Source organism: Mustela nivalis, assembly GCF_964662115.1.
Source record: "Mustela nivalis genome assembly, chromosome: X".
Taxonomy (NCBI): domain Eukaryota; kingdom Metazoa; phylum Chordata; class Mammalia; order Carnivora; family Mustelidae; genus Mustela; species Mustela nivalis.
In genome coordinates, this window is record NC_139040.1 from 53,094,670 (window position 1) to 53,109,871 (window position 15,202).

At 37.4% G+C, this 15,202-nt stretch overlaps 1 long non-coding RNA gene across 3 annotated transcripts; it reads left to right on the forward strand.

The window, feature by feature from the left end:
* The first annotated feature begins 15 nt into the window (after nucleotides 1-15).
* On the forward strand, nucleotides 16-9,768 carry LOC309855574. Of its 3 annotated transcripts, XR_014306869.1 has the most exons (4): nucleotides 1,211-1,412; nucleotides 5,221-5,609; nucleotides 6,778-6,919; nucleotides 9,664-9,768. It is a non-coding gene; the product is annotated as an uncharacterized lncRNA (long non-coding RNA). The 3 variants fall into 3 exon arrangements; XR_014306868.1 differs by lacking the exons at nucleotides 1,211-1,412; nucleotides 9,664-9,768 and adding an exon at nucleotides 16-808 and having other exon boundaries at nucleotides 6,778-7,454; XR_014306870.1 differs by lacking the exon at nucleotides 9,664-9,768 and having other exon boundaries at nucleotides 6,778-7,454.
* The last annotated feature ends 5,434 nt before the right edge of the window (nucleotides 9,769-15,202 follow it).

Sequence of the window (15,202 nt, forward strand, 5' to 3'; positions counted from 1 at the left end):
GTTGAGTGAGGGGAGGGCGGGGGTGAGGGGAGAAGTAAACCAGAGTCCGGGCCTCCTGCTGGGAGGGGATGGCGCTGCGCCTACCTGCAGCTGGGCAACCCTCCTCTGGTCCCACTCCTGCACCCCACATCTCCCACCGCTCCGGGAGCGACCCCTCCCGAGTGAGAGGGAATCAGGGGAGATGGGCAGGGGCTAGATGGCGGTAAGCTTAGGAAGTACTCTTTCCCGCCAGGAAAGAAGGCTGACTGTGCTGGCTGCTCGCTCCCGTGTAGGACCCGCCGCTGGGGAAAACGAGCCGCTTTCCGGGCGGGTTTTGCAGATTAAGAATTAGGGCATGCGTTGCTCCTCTCGGTCTTCTACGCCTTGCTGTCTTGGCCTCCTTTTAACTCATTCACATGATCTTACAGAAGTTTTATTTCATTTTTGTTATGTGTGCTTTTCTCCTGATCCCTCTGAGGGCCCTGACTCCAGCTAGAGAACAAGCATTCAAAAGTATCCTTTCTCGTGCAAAGGATACTTAAGGCAAACTGGCGAAAGTAGGGGCAGGAGCCTGGCGAAACCATTGGAGCCAAGAGACTGTCTGCATATATCATTCTCAACTGCGAGCCTCCTCGATCGCCTTTCAGATTGATTTTCAGGGGGCGGCAGAGAGAGGGATAAGGGGGAGGTCAAACATTTGGCTACCCCAGACAACAAGTACATGGGAGAGTAAGCAAGTCGGTGGCTTCGGGCTGCTTTAGGGAGAGGTCTAGCACTTCGCTGCCTGGAACTCTGCAGCATTGCGGATGTGGACAGCACCGTTTCTAAGGTAGGAAAGGATGCAGGGAGGGAGGAATCCAGCCCTGAGTCCGCAAGATTGGTGCTTGCCAGAGCGCTCCAGCAGCTTCCTTAGTGACGCCAGGTCAGCTAAGGCATAAAAGGTCTCTCAAGAACACTAAAGCAAGGAGGGACAGTGCTGCGGGTTTATGGCTTTGATGGATCGTGGGTTATCTATCTAGAAACAGGGCTAATGTCCTCGTCCTAGTCATAGGGCCCAAACCTTCCCAGCCGATATACTCTGATTTTTACTCCAAAAAGGGAGTCCTTAAATTTACCCAGAGGCCAGAAAATGAACCAGTAAATTCCTCTTCAGAAAGTTTTTTTTTTTTTTAGGGGGGGGGGATCCATTTTCCATGCTTAACCAAGAGGAAAAAATTATCTTTCTAGTGTTCTGCTTCGTTCTGAGGAGGAGACTTTCTTTCCTGAAATAAAGAGAAAAAGCAGATAATGTTTTGGGGGTGCCAAGAGCACAGTATTCATTTTTATTTTCTGTATATTGGATGAAAGAGAAAATGCATCTGCACAGGGTAGACCATCAAGAAGGGGAAGATGTTAATTATCATGAGTTGATGTTCTCTAATAGCTTCTTCATGGTAAGTTTTTGGTGATTGTTTCTGTTTCTTTTTCTTTTTCTTTTTTTTTTTTTTTAATCGAAGGGCAAATCTTTATGTCTTCTTTCCCTAGTATGTCCATCTCCATCTTCATAACTGTCTTCTTTCCAATTTCTGGTATTTTTTTAAAGGTTAAAACCTTCGTTCAAATAATCCTCGCACCACTTTCCTTTTCTTTTTGCTGTTGATCGATTGATTGATTGATTGGTTGGTTTTAAACTTAAAGCTACTATTGAGAGTGTCATTAACACTGCAGTCCAGTATGATCTTCATGAAAGAGGACACACTGAAGTATTTACTATTACATTTTACTCCTCCTGTAATTTTGCCTGCATTATTCATAGTATCCAGCACATGCATCATCCTCTTGTTGGGAATTAAGAAAATGTCTTAGAGATGAAGTCAGAAGCTGTCAAACAGTTACAGTTCTTACTCTTGGGGTTTGCACTTCTGGATAATACTCCACCATAGAGGATGGCAGGAACTCAATGAAAATAAAATTACTGATTGATCCAGGACAGTGTGGAGAAAATCCCATGGAGGCACTCTCAGAGCACTAATAATCTATTTATAACATCCACTTTATTGTTTACAACTTACATCATTTTAAAATTTTTATTATGATCCTTTATTTAGAAAAATAACTCAGTAGCAATTGTGAGCATGGAATACTGAGACCATAGATTTAAAATATAACATCCTCTTTAGATACCAATTAACTGATTTCTTAAAATTTCCACCTAAATTCAATGCAGGAGGCGAGAACTGATCAGTCATTGTTGAATTAAATTGTTGAATTGAAGCGTTTAGTTATCATCGTGCCAGACTCAAGAGGTTAATATTATTATCCACATTTTACAGATCCTGAAACTGAAATTCATGGAGGACAGATATTTTGCATAAGACCATGGAGCTGAAGAGTAACAGACTCTGGCTTTCCATTCAAAGTGTATAACTCCTAAATTCAGCAACATAGTTGTTTTATAGCTAATCTGGATTATTCTATAATGTATAGCACAACATTTAGTTTTAAGTGTACAGCCCAATAGAAAATTATCTCTGTAGAGTGGGAACATTACTTACAGACCAAGGAGACTACCAGTTGAACTAAGTAAATCAGAAAATCATCTGAGAAATGCAGTTTGTTGATTAAAGTGACAGATATCCACATCTGATAATAATGAAAATGTTTCCCATTTTCTCTTCTGTGTTCTGTCTGATGGTGGCATCAATGAGCAATGACATAACCAAAAGCCAGAGCATGTAGCAAAAGCTCTCCTTTTGGTGCTTTAACTCTAAAGGAACTGATGGGGACTCAACTCTTCTTATGTACAAAGAGAAGGACTCCCTGATTAAATGTCTTTTACGCACCACAAATATTATTTACATTGTCCTATTAATTCTCAAAACCGTTCTGTGAAATAGCTCTTATTAGTTTCATTTTCTTTTTTTAACCAATGGGGAAACAGAGATTCACAGAGATTAGATAAAATGCCCAAGTTTCTATAGGTATAAAGTATAGAGAGGTGGGAAATTCAAACCCATGCCATTTCTAGTCCACTATGCTGACCTCCTGTTGCGTGGCTACACATTTTCAGAATTTGCTTTACATTAAAAACTATATCATTAACAAAAGCCTTCAAAAGTTAAAAGGATACTGTAGGAATTTGATTTTTAGAGGAAATACCATGAAAGAGCCGTGACATTTATTGCATTTTCTTTGTTCAGTGTTCTAACTTGGAAATTGATCCTGGGTTCTGCTAAGATCAGAAAAGGGAAATTATGGTAATGTGTACCCTAGAAAAACAGAAATCTGTCTGATTTGTGAAGATTAAACTATGAAGCCATTTTGTAATTTTAGAATGGATCAGAGAAGAGATTTAAAATACTTCAATGAGTAAGGATGTTTCTCAGGCTGGTAAGAATTAATTAAAACTGAGAAATAATGTGTTAATGTGAAAAAGACCCAGCCAGCCTACTCTGACTTTTACACCAAAGAGTGAGTCCTTAAATCGGCCATGGAAACCTTGTCAAAAAAGAGTCAGAGAGATGAGCCTTGGTAGCTCCTATTCATATTCATTGTCATCTCACTAGTGAACCACCATTGATATGAGATTGATGAAGCAAATCAAATATTCTGAGATTTCAGTTGCCCTTGCCTTGAAACATCCCTTATCAAGCAGTGTGATTGCAATTTGACTTCCCATGTACTGTTTGCACAGAGAATGCACAGGCCATGCAGATAGATAAGAATGGTACTTTGTATCATGTGATAGTTGTTTTGCATAAAACCCCATTCATCTTTGTGTTGTCCACAACAACTTGCATTGTACATTGTACATAAGTGTTACAATCTATGAATAATCATTGTTATTGAGAAAGTAGGTGGGCATGTGACCATAAAACTGTGATTTTAGATCAAATTTGGAGTTCTGGCTCTGGCATTTTTAGGTCTGTGGCTGTGGGCAAATTAATCTCTGGACTTGTACTGTATAAGATAAACACTAGCCACATAAGACTATTGAGCACTTGCAATGTGACTAATCCAAATTGGGATGCTCTGTAAGTATAAAATGAATACCTTATTTTGAAGATTTACCACATGCACATACACACATATGTAAAATATATCATTAATACTTTACATAAATTGTATGATGAAATGATAATAGTTTGACTAATTGGTTAAACATATTATTAAAATAATTTCACCTTTTTGTTTTCAATATTTTAAATGTAGCTGCTAGAAAGCTTTAAATTACATATATGACTTGGATTATACATGTTTTTCTTTTTGTAAGATTTATTTATGTATGTATGTATTTATTTATTTATTTTGAGAGAAAGAGAGTGCATGGGGAGAGGGGCAGAGGGAGAAAGAGAGAGAAACTTAAGCAGATTCCATGCTGAATGCAGAGGCCAACCCAGGGCTCAGTCTCAGGACCCTGAGATTATGATTTGAGCAGAAACCAAGAGATGGAGGCTTAACTGACTGTGTCACCCAGATGCCTCTCTATATGTGTTCAATGAACTATCCTAAAAAGCTTCAATTTCTTTACCCCCAAAATGTAGATAATAACCTTATTTACCTCAAATTATTATAATGATATTTATCTATCTATTTTTATTTATTTTAAATATTTTATTTATTTGACAGACAGAGATCACAAGTAGGCAGAGACGCAGGCCGAGAGAGAGAGAGAGAGCGGGGGGGGGGGGGGGCGGGAGCAGGCTTCCTACTGAGCAGAGAGAGCCCAATGAGGGGCTTGATCCCAAGACTCTGGGATCATGACCTGAGCCAAAGGCAGAGGCTTTAACCTACTGAGCCACCCAGGCACCTCTATAATGATATTTAAATAAAATAATGCACCTAAAATTCTTATCACAGTATCTGATAATAAGCTAAAATTTGTCACTATCTAGGAGTTTGGAATAAAGAGGTTAAGTAATTTTTTTTTTTTTTTTTTTTTTTTTTTTTTAAGAAACTTACGGGCACCTGGGTGGTGTAGTCAGTTAAGCCTCTGCCTCTTGGTTTCAGTTCAGGTCCTGATCTTGGGGTAGTGAGATAGAGCTCCATATTGGGCTCCCTGCTCAGCAAGGACTCTGCTCAAGACTCTCTCTCTCCCTCTCCCCCTCCTTTTCTTTCTTAAATAAATAAGAAACTTAAACTCTGATGGATTAGGGACTAACTAAGGAGAAAACTTTAGTTAATAATTCATTTTTATTTATTTATTTTTAAGTTATTATATAAATTCCAGTTAGTTAACATATAATGTAATATTAATTTCAGGTGTGCAATATAGTGATTCTACATTTTCGTGCAAGACCGGGTATTCATCCAGCGAGTATTTTTATTTATTTTTGTCCCAAGTGAAATCATTCTACTTTTCTCTCTAAAAACAACAAACATACATGTGTGCAGCAGGGGGAAGGAACAATATTGTGACATAAAAAACAATAATGTTTTTGAAAGTGCTTTGAAGAGTTAGAAATACTTTCTCAAGTCCAAAGATTTTTACTATCATAATTTATATGGACACTTTTACATTTAATTGGTGGATATTTCTAGTGTTGAGACATTCAAGTCATAAATGAAAATAAGGCTGAAATTGGTGTAGGTACACAGAGGACAAATGAATTTCTGCAGAAGCTAAAGATACAGGAATGGGAGAAAACCGGGTAGGTACAGAATTCTTTTTTTTTAAATTTATTTTTTATTTTCAGCATAACAGTATTCATTATTTTTGCACCACACCCAGTGCTCCATGCAATCTGTGCCCTCTATAATACCCACCACCTGGTACCCTGACTTCCCACCCCCCGCTCCTTCAAAACCCTCAGATTGTTTTTCAGAGTCCATAGTCTTTCATGGTTCACCTCCCCTTCCAATTTCCCCTAACTCCCTTCTTCTCTCTAACTCCCCATGTCCTCCATGCTCTTTGTTATGCTCCACAAATAAGTGAAACCATATGATAATTGACTCTCTCTGCTTGACTGATTTCACTCAGCATAATCTCTTCCAGTCCCATCCATGTTGCTACAAAAGTTGGGTATTCGTCCTTTCTGATGGAGGCATAATACTCCACAATGTATATGAAACACATCTTCCTTATCCATTCATCCGTTGAAGGGCATCTTGGTTCTTTCCACAGTTTGGTGACCGTGGCCATTGCTGCTATAAACATTGGGGTACAGATTGCCCTTCTTTTCACTACATCTGTATCTTTGGGGTAAATACCCAGTAGGGCAATGGCAAGGTCATAGGGAATTTCCATTTTTAATTTCTTGAGGAATCTCCACGCTGTTCTCCAAAGAGGCTTCTAAGGCCTTCAGCAGTTTAACTGTAGAAATACCTTACCTAGCGGATGACAAAAAGCATTGCTCAACTAGAGAAACTAGAGGATGCTATTAGTGAATGCTTAGAAGAATGAATACAACCTTCCAACCCCCTTCCCCCTCTCCATCACTATAGGTGATAAGAATTTGTAAACGGTATACCTGTGAAATGAAACTAATATTCTCCATTCCCTCCTGGATATGATTTTTGTTTTTGTTTTGTCCTGGAACTAGCCTTACAACATTACCAATATAGTAAAATAGTAGAAGTTTGTTATAATACTCTGGCAAATAATTGGGAAAAGTTTGAAATGATTCCCTACTCTGAGGAAAGCTATCAAAGCCCAAAGAAGGGATGATAAGAAACAGAAATACCCAAGTAAGAACTTTCAAAGAGGGAAAGATTTCAGCAGGAATTCCTGACTACACCAACAACCTCTGTAATTAAAAACAGGTAAGACAGTTGCTTGGAAATCATGCCATATAATTTTTTTTCTCTCTCTCTCTCTAGGCTTGAATAGCTATACAGACTTGCTGTGGACAGAGACTGCAGCTGAATTTCTCTCATAGAAGCCTGGGACTTATGGCCTCGTGTGTATAGCTGAACTTTGCTGAAGCATTGAGCTCTGATTAATGCAATTAAATGAGTAAAGGTATGTGGTATTGTCCTCAAGGTTTCTGTTTCTCCTACTATACTCTTATTTTTCTATAGATGAGTAGTTGAAAACTGTACTGGATGTGGCTTTTCATCTCTGTGTTATTTACCTATATTGTGATGGAAACATAGGAGCAGAGAAAATGTGTCTTTTAAAGCACTGAAGGACCATAATGCTGTTAATGGTCTTTGTCCTCTTTTCCTTAGGACAGTCTGTATCTTGAGTTATTCAGATGTTTCTTGGTGAAGTGAAAGAGACAAAGAGGTTTTGGTTGCTGAGGAAAGCAGATTCTTTTTATTGTTTCTTTCTTTTTTTTTTTTTTGCTATTTTTTAAAATTTATTTTTATTTATTTTCAGCATAACAATATTCGTTATTTTTGCACCACACCCAGTGCTCCATGCAATCCGTGACCTCTCCAATACCCACCACCTGGTATCCCAACCTCCCACCCCCCTGCCTCTTCAAAACCCTCAGATTGTTTTTCAGAGTCCATGGTCTCTCATGGTTCACCTCCCCTTCCAATTTCCCCCAACTCCTTTCTTCTCTCTAACTCCCCATGTCCTCCATGCTCTTTGTTATGCTCCACAAATAAGTGAAACCATATGATAATTGACTCTCTCTGCTTGACTGATTTCACTCAGCATAATCTCTTCCAGTCCCATCCATGTTGCTACAAAAGTTGGGTATTCATCCTTTCCGATGGAAGCATAATACTCCATAGTGTATATGGAACACATCTTCCTTATCCATTCATCCATTGAAGGGCATCTTGGTTCTTTCCACAGTTTGGTGACCGTGGCCATTGCTGCTATGAACATTGGGGTGCAGATGGCCCTTCTTTTCACTACATCTGTATCTTTGGGGTAAATACCCAGGAGTGCAATTGCAGGGTCATAGGGAAGCTCTATTTTTAATTTCTTGAAGAATCTCCACACTGTTCTCCAAAGAGGCTGCACCAACTTGCATTCCCACCAACAGTGTAAGAGGGTTCCCCTTTCTTATTGTTTCTTTTTAATTTTTTTTATTTTTATAATTTCTTTTCAGTGTACCAGAATTCATGGTTTATGCACCATAGCCAGTGCTCCATGCAATACATGCCCTCCATAATACCCACCACCAGGATCACCCAACTTCCCACCCCCCGCCCCTTCAAAACCCTCAGATTGTTTTTCAGAGTCCATAGTCTCTCCTGGTTCATCTCCCCTTCCAATTTTCCTCAACTCCCTTCTCTTCTCCATCTCCCCATGTCCTCCATGTTATTCCTTATGCTCCACAAATAAGTGAAACCATATGATAATTGACTCTCTCTGCTTGACTTATTTCACTCAGCATAATCTCTTCCAGTCCCGTCCATGTTGCTACAAAAGTTGAGTATTCATCCTTTCTGATGGAGGCATAATACTCTGTAGTGTATATGGACCACATCTTCCTTATGCATTCATCCGTTGAAGGGCATCTTGGTTCTTTCCACAGTTTGGTGACCGTGGCCATTGCTGCTATAAACATTGGGGTACAGATGGCCCTTCTTTTCACTACATCTGTATCTTTGGGGTAAATACCCAGGAGTGCAATGGCAGGGTCATAGGGAAGCTCTATTTTTACTTTCTTTTTTTTTTTTTATTTTTTTTTTTTAAAGATTTTATTTATTTATTTGTAAGAGAGAGAGAGAGCGAGTACAGGCAGACAGAGTGGAAGGCAGAGTCAGAGGGAGAAGCAGGCTCCCTGCGGAGCAAGGAGCCCGATGTGGGACTCGATCCCAGGACGCTGGGATCAAGACCTGAGCAGAAGGCAGCTGCTCAACCAACTGAGCCACCCAGGTGTCCCCTATTTTTACTTTCTTAAGGAATTTCCACACTGTTCTCCAAAGTGGAAAGCAGAATTATTTTTTATTGTTTCTTTTAACATTTTATTGTTTCTTTTAACATGGAGATTGAGTTTAATTTTTTCCCCCATTCTACTAACACTCCTATGTAGTCATCTCCTCAGGAAATAGGTGTCAGCTCTTGCTGTAAATTTAGGAAATACACACACATAAGAGACTAATCATGTAATTTTTCCAGAGCAATATACTAGCATTGGTAAAAATATACTAGCATTAGTTCTGGGCTAATATCGTACCACTCTGAGCCTTCTTTAAGACTCTTTATTTCTGTTTTAAGGTATGGCTATGAACTAATTAACTGAACTTTTATATAGTTTGTGAAATCAGTTATATTTTTGATGTATGATAACAAATATACTGTGTATTTGTGTATTTGATTGAAATGTAGAAAATTATTTAACTTTTTAAACAACTGTTATGTTTTAATCAACATAGTGTTTAGTAGGTTGCTACTTTGAGCCAGTTTTTTTTAATAGAATGCTGCAGATATCTCATTTTAAGTGATTGGATGTGTGTTTAGATAACTAATGTAGAGTTTCTGTTTTCTTTTAAGACTGGAAATTTTTATTTTATCATTACTGAAACTTAGCTGAATGTCAGTTTCTGTGTTTGGATAGAGTGTTAAAACTAAGACTTCTCATTTACCAAAGCACAGTTACTCCACTATTACTTTAAGATTTCCTTTCACATAAGGTGAAGAGCAGGGATTCACCTTACTCTCATGCAAAAAAAAAAAAAAAAAAAAAGTCTTGAATTTTTCAATTAATCGCTATTTGTTGACTAAGTTCTAAAGAAAGTTAAACTATAGATGCAATTTGGCACATGACTGATTCTGTTGTGTTTGTCTTTTTTTGACAGGCTACATAGTGAAGGAAAAAGTGTTTGGAGCATAGAGGGTTCTCTTTTTAAAGAAAAAAAAAAACATAACAAAATTGGCAATGAAAATAAAATACTGTTTCTGGATTCCTTCTACTGTGAACGTTGTTATTATCACTAGGCTCCATCTTCTCTAGTATTGTTACTGGAGTTCAAAACACTAAGGGAGCTTTACCTTTAGACTGAACCTAATCTGGTCATATCAAAGAATCCTTTAAAAATCTAATAGGTTTTCAAATTCAGTGTATTTTCAGACCTAGTAGTCAGTGTCTTGAGCTGAATCCAACAAATACAGGTTTTACTCCGAGTCCAATTCTAGTGATCTAACTTGTATAATTAGCTATCTACCTCAGTTATTCTGAGTGGCACTCTGGTACCCACTGCAAGTACCAGTGTGAAGGCTCTGATATGCAGTTGGAACATTGCCTAGTTTAGACTGGTCCATTTCCCTGGTGCTCTAGGTTCAGTATCAGTGAAATATTACCTCCTTGGCTGAGTGTCGTGATCCCAAGAGGAAAGCCTTCTTAGAACTGTCCTATAAATACCAAAATAACTTGTGACTCTATCCTTACATTTTATGTATTACATTCTTGGGTCATTTAGTCTATGGAAGATGATGAAGTGGGTAGGCTATGTTGATGAGCCTTTTGTAATTCATCACAAGTAATGATATGTTATTCAAAAATCTTTATAAATTTTGAACAGTGCAACTGAATGACTTAACACCTATACTTCCACTCCCATCAGTTATAAATTATTCTCCAAAAGTAACCATAGGAATGTAACAATCATAGAAGAATTTCAATAAAATATTAAAAATTGTGAAATTAACTTTGTCATAAACTTGTTAAATGACAGAGGTTTCCAAATGTTCTATGAATTATTAAAATTGCCCCATTTTAAATAAGGATCACTTGGGGTGGGGAGCTTAAATGGATTTCTGAAAAGACAATAATATTTTAAAAGTGCATTTACAAGGACACCTGGGTAGCTCAATTGGTTAGAGGGCTGCCTTCAGCTCAGGTATGGCATCAGGCTCCCTTCTCAGCAAGGAATCTGCTTCTCCCTTTCTCTCTACCTCTCCCACTGCTTGTGTTCTCTGTCTTTCACTCTTTGTATCTCCAACTCTCTCTCAAATAAACAGAATCTTTAAAAAATCCATTTGCAATAGAAGTTCCATGATTACTTCAAAATGTATATCAATTAGTGATCTAGACAGTAAAATATATATCTTCAAATTTAGTCAAGAACCTCAATAATTATATATTTATATTAAAAGTATTAAACTGTATTTGTCAGTTATTTTTATAAACTAATATTTATTGAGAATTAAATCCTACTATAATTTGTACTGAACTTATTTTTAACTCTGTCATTTTAATCTCTTTTTCTTCAAAAGTCTTTCTAGGTAACAATGCATAAAAATCAAAAAGTAAAAATTTCCTCTGCAATACTGTGCCTGGTTCTTATACTTTACAGAACAACTATGACATGAGATGCTGTCTAGACTGGTAAAATTGTCAGATAAACAATATCTTTATTCTTACAGTAGATTTGCTCTACCAAGAAGCTCTATATAATAGTTCAATAAACTCTTAACAAAATTAACTGGCTTATTCAGCTAATAATAACTTAAAAGAAATCCAAAAACTATAAGATAAATCTTTTGTGTCCAAGCCATGTGTAGAAAATAATAAACTGGATTGGGCCTCCAGGAGGAGAAGGAGAAAGAGTACTAAGAGGCAACCTTAGAATCCTGGGGGAGGGAAGGCAATACTGTAGAAAAACAACTTGGAGGGGAGAGGGCAAAGATGGTGTCTGTGCTGAAGCTGAAGACTTCTAAGGGACAGCAAAGGAACATGTTCGAGCTGGGGTAGGTAGGAGTGCTGTCAGAGTGAAAGAGTTCTATTTATAGAAAGACCACCTGTGTCTTCAAAATGCAATATGTATTGCAGCTCTTCAGCAGGGGTTTATGGAGAGTTTATTCAACCAGGGAACCCTTTTTAAATAGTATAAAAACTTCTGTTAAGCAGTTTTATTTTGTTTTGTTTTGTTTTATTTTAATTAACATATAATGTATTATAGGCCCCAGGGGTACGGGTCTGTGAATCACCAGATTTACACACTTCACAGCACTCACCATAGCACATACCCTCCCCAGTGTCCATAACCGCACTACCCTCTCCCTACCCCCCTTCTCTCAGCAACCCTCGGTTTGTTTTGTGAGATTAAGAGTCTCTTATGGGGGCGCCTGGGTGGCTCAGTGGGTTAAGCCGCTGCCTTTGGCTCAGGTCATGATCCCAGGATCCTGGGATCAAGCCCCGCATCGGGCTCTCTGCTCAGCAGGGAGCCTGCTTCCTCCTCTCTCTCTGCCTGCCTCTCTGCCTGCTTGTGATCTCTGTCAAATAAATAAATAAAAATCTTTAAAAAAAAAAATATGTGTTTAAAAAAAAAAAAAAAAAAGAGTCTCTTATGGTTTGTCTCCCTCCCGATCCCAACTTGTTTCATTCATTCTTTTTCTACCCCCCAAACCGCCCACATTGCATCTCCACTTCCTCATATCAGGGAGATCATATGATAGTTGTCTTTCTCTGATTGACTTATTTCACTAAGCATTATACCCTCTAGTTCCAACCACATCATCGTAAATGGCAAGATTTCATTTCTTCTGATGGCTGCATAGTATTCATATATATATATATATATATATATATAATCACATCTTCTTTATCCATTCGTCTGTTGATAGACATCTAGGTTCTTTACATAGTTTGGCTATTTTGGACATTCAGGTGCACGTGCCCCTTTGGATCAATATGTTTGTATCTTTAAGGTAAATAACCAGTAGTGCAATTGCTGGGTCGCAGGGTATCTCTATTTTCAACTTTTTGAGGAACCCCCATGTTGTTTTCAAAAGTGGTTGCACCATCTTGCATTCTCACCAACAGTGTAGGAGGGTTCCCATTTCTCCACATCCTCGCCAGCATCTGTCATTTCCTGACTTGTTAATTTTAGCTATTCTGACTGGTATGAGGTGGTATCTCGTGGTTTTGATTTGTATTTCACTGATGCCAAATGATGTGGAGCACTTTTTCATGTGTCTGTTGGCCAGCTGGATGTCTTCTTTGCAGAAATGTCTATTCATGTCCTCTGCCCATTTCTTGATTGGATTATTTGTTCTTTGGGAGTTGAGTTTGCTAAGTTCTTTATACACTTTGGATACTAACCCTTTATCTGATATGTCATTTACAAATATCTTCTCCCATTCTGTCAGCTGTCTTTTGGTTTTGTTAACTGTTTCCTTTGTTGTGCAAAAGCTTTTGATCTTGATGAAGTCCCAATAGTTCATTTTCCCCCTTGCTTCCCTTGCCTTTGCCTTTGTTCCTAGGAAGATGTTGCTGCGGCTGAGGTCGAAGAGGTTGCTGCCTGTGTTCTCCTCAAGGATTTTGATGGATTCCTTTCTCACATTGAGGTACTTCATCCATTTTGAGTCTATTTTTGTGTGTGGTGTATGGAAATGGTCCAGTTTCATTTTTCTGCATGTGGCTGTCCAATTTTCCCAACACCATTTGTTGAAGAGGCTGCCTTTTCTCCATTGGACATTCTTTCCTGCTTTGTTGAAAATTAGTTGACTGTAGAGTTGAGGGTCTATTTCTGGGCTCTCTATTCCTTTCCATTGATCCATGTGTCTGTTTTTGTGCCAGTACCATATTGTCTTCATGATGACAGCTTCGTAATAGAGCTTGAACTCTGGAATTGTGATGCCACCAACTTTGGCTTTCTTTTTCAATATTCCTTTGGCTATTCGAGGTCTTTTCTGGTTCCATATAAATTTTAGGATTATTTGTTCCATTTCTTTGAAAAATGTATTATATTTTGATAGGGATTGCATTAAATGTATAGATTGCTTTGGGTAGTATATACATTTTCACAATATTTGTTCTTCCAATCCAGGAGCATGGAACATTTTTCCATTTCTTTGTGTCTTCCTCAATTTCTTTCATGAGTACTTTATAGTTTTCTGAGTATAGATTCTTTGCCTCTTTGGTTAGGTCCTGGCTTAGAGTCTTGCGTCAGATGCTTAACTGACTGAACCACCCAGGCACCCCTGTAATCATTTCTGTAGCCATCTAGAATATTATTCTTGACCACATATGTAACTCAGGGGAATATTAAAACAAAACATTTAGACACATGGGGAAGAGATTTTAGTCTTTCAATTAAGGGACAACATGCATGCAATCTGTACAGTATGGAGCTCAGTAAACTAGGAGTGCTCCTACCATTCTTTCAACACACATCTTCAAAGGCAAAGGAAATAAAAGCAAAAATAAACTTTTGTGACTTCATCAAGATAAAAAGTTTCTGCACAACAAAGGAAACAGTCACCTTGGAAATTATAAAATTTGTTTAAGTTTTAGGTTTCTCATCATAAGACATTTCTTCTCACATAATCATCTTTCATGTTTAAAGGATATATGAAATTCCTGAGAAATCAAATGAAATGGAATGTTGCATTGAGCATTAAATAGGAAACTATCAAGTCAATATTTCTTTCAGGAAATATGATGAAAATCCTCCTCAGGATTAGATTTTTTTCCACTTTGAACTGCTAAGTGTATTTCACACAAAAGGAACATTAGTCAAACTTTTAATCAAATAATTTTACTTCTACAATAATTATAATTATATAATATCTTATATTATAATAATTTTTATATAATATATTATTATATTAATATAGCTATATTAATTCTGTGCAATTATTTACAATCCACTCTGAGAAGTAAAATTGAATCATAATTTAAATTCACTTAATTAAAGTGAATGAGATTATTTTATGAAATAAAGAATAATTAGATTTTGGCAGATAATAATAACCCATGAATTTCTGATTGTTTTTATGTTTGTTGTAATACTGCACATAGTATTTTTCAATTAAAAAAATGTTGATATCTATATAAGAGAAAGAGCAACTCGAAATTGATTTGTTAAAATGGAGCATTTGGTAGTTAAAATGTGATTAGATCTTGAGTTTGCCCCCTGGAAAGGTTCTTTCAAATAAATTAGTGTTTAGAAGTATGGCCAAAGATGTTAGTTAATAATGATGAACAAGCATGCTGCCCATGTATGCATATGATCCTGCTTGTTTCTTTTTTAAAAAAGAAATGCAGCAGTGATGGGTTTCCTTTATAATAATAAAAAAATAGACATTTGTTAAAGGATTGGCTGATGACAAAGAGCATAGTGTGGGTGTGAACAAAATATGCTTTCTGTACAAAATTAACTGGTCTATATGTGACTCAAATCCATGACCTTCGACTCATTAGGTGTTTCCTAAGTTGACAATGCTTTAACTAATTATATTAATGAATCTCAAAATAATGACAAATTCTGTTTAAAATCACAAGATTCTTCTTCAACTTTACCTGTTAAAACAGATGCAGACTATTAAACAAGGATACCAAAAATGTACTAACACTTCCTGGAATCACAATAAAAATAGGGAGAAAAAACTGCC